Here is a 2500-nt window from a genome sequence, read left to right as displayed (position 1 = left end):
GCTCTCTCCATTTGGCCGAGGCAGTGAGTCGGCCTCCTCTCTCCCTTACGGTCGAAAAAGATGTGCTGCTGGAGCACTGGCCCTGCTGAAATTCCCTCTCCATTTGGCCGAGGCAGTGAGTCGGCCTCCTGTCTCCTTTACGGTCGAAAAAGATGTGCTGCTGGAGCACTGGCCCTGCTGATGTGCTCTCTCCATTTGGCCGAGGCAGTGAGTCGGCCTCCTCTCTCCCTTACGGTCGAAAAAGATGTGCTGCTGGAGCACTGGCCCTGCTGAAATTCCCTCTCCATTTGGCCGAGGCAGTGAGTCGGCCTCCTGTCTGTCTCCTTTACGGTCGAAAAAGATGTGCTGCTGGAGCACTGGCCCTGCTGATGTGCTCTCTCCATTTGGCCGAGGCAGTGAGTCGGCCTCCTCTCTCCTTTACGGTCGAAAAAGATGTGCTGCTGGTGAACTGGCCATTGCAGCTACTCACATTGAGCATGGCCCTTGCCCTCCAGCGGGCCCCAGGGACCACCCCTCCCCCCCCCTCCCCCCCGGCTCTAGTCCCCCATTAGATTTCCTTTCCTGTACTTACCCTGTACCACATGTCTAGCATGGCCCTTGACCTCCAGCAGGCCCCGCGGACCCACATACTCCCCTGCTCTACTCCCCCACTAGCTTCTTCTCCTGCAGTTACCCTCCACGACATATCTAGCATGGCCCTTGACCTCCAGCAGGCCCCGCGGACCCACATACTCCCCTGCTCTACTCCCCCACTAGCTTCTTCTCCTGCAGTTACCCTCCACGACATATCTAGCATGGCCCTTGACCTCCAGCAGGCCCCGCGGACCCACATACTCCCCTGCTCTACTCCCCCACTAGCTTCTTCTCCTGCAGTTACCCTCCACGACATATCTAGCATGGCCCTTGACCTCCAGCAGGCCCCGCGGACCCACATACTCCCCTGCTCTACTCCCCCACTAGCTTCTTCTCCTGCAGTTACCCTCCACGACATATCTAGCATGGCCCTTGACCTCCAGCAGGCCCCGCGGACCCACACTTAAGCCCCCCCCCCACTAACAAAGCAAAACACCACTGGCAAAATCCTCGTGCCCCTGGTACTCCAGAAAGTAAATTGAAACGTGCCCCTGGTACACTGCGCAGAAAAAGTTTGCCACACACGCACTCCTGGTGCCTATGGTACGACAACTTTTCTCCGTGCCCCTGGTACACTGAGCAGAAACACTAAGCCACACACACACACACTCCCCTCGTGCCTATGGTACGACAGCTTTTCTCCGTGCCCCTGGTACACTGAGCAGAACAACTTTGCCACACACACAGTCTTCGTGCCTATGGTACGACAGCTTTTCTCCGTGCCCCTGGTACACTGAGCAGAAACACTTTGCCACATACACACACACTCCTGGTGCCTATGGTACGACAGCTTTTCTCCGTGCCCCTGGTACACTGAGCAAAACAACTTTGCCACACACACACACACACACACACACGCACACACACACACACACACACACACACACACACTCCTGGAGCCTATGGTACGACAACTTTTCTCCGTGCCCCTGGTACACTGCGCAGAAACACTTTGCCACATACACACACTCTCCTGGTGCCTATGGTACGACAACTTTTCTCCGTGCCCCTGGTACACTGCGCAGAAACACTTTGCCACACACACACACACACACACACACACACACACACACACACACTCTCCTGGTGCCTATGGTACGACAACTTTTCTCCGTGCCCCTGGTACACTGCGCAGAAACACTTTGCCACATACACACACACTCTCCTGGTGCCTATGGTACGACAACTTTTCTCCGTGCCCCTGGTACACTGAGCAGAAACACTTTGCCCCACACACATACACACTCCTGGTGCCTATGGTACGACAACTCTTGTTCGTGCCCCTGGTACACTGACCAGAAACACTTTGCCACCTCCGCTGTACGCACCCTCCTCCCTAGCTAATTTGCAATCTCCCCCACCTCCAGGGGGACCACCATGACAACTCCCTGACTCCCTTACGGCTGAACAAGATGCATGCTTCTCCACTGGCCCTGCTGAAATTCCCTCTCCATTTGGCCGAGGCAGTGAGTCGGCCTCCTTTCTCCTTTACGGTCGAAAAAGATGTGCTGCTGGTGCACTGGACATGCTGAAACTCCCTCTCCATTTGGCCGAGGCGGTGAGTCGGCCTCCTGTCTCCCTTACGGTCGAAAAAGATGTGCTGCTGGTGCACTGGCCCTGCTGAACTACTCACATTGAGCATGGACCTTGCCCTCCAGCAGGCCCCAGGGACCTACATCACACCTTGCTCTTGTCTCCCTTACAGCTGAAAAAGATCCATGCTTGTGCACTGGCCCTGCCTAAATTCCCTCTCCATTTGGCCGAGGCAGTGAGTCGGCCTCCTGTCTCCTTTATGGTCGAAAAAGATGTGCTCCTGGCGCACTGGCCCTGCTGCTACTCACATCGAACATGGACCTGGACCTCAAGA

This window comes from Neolamprologus brichardi, unplaced genomic scaffold (assembly GCF_056152115.1).
Source record: "Neolamprologus brichardi isolate AB-2024 unplaced genomic scaffold, ASM5615211v1 NODE_ptg000059l+_length_368419_cov_1, whole genome shotgun sequence".
In the NCBI taxonomy this organism is placed as follows: Eukaryota; Metazoa; Chordata; class Actinopteri; order Cichliformes; family Cichlidae; genus Neolamprologus; species Neolamprologus brichardi.
Note: the sequence above shows the minus strand (reverse complement) of the source record.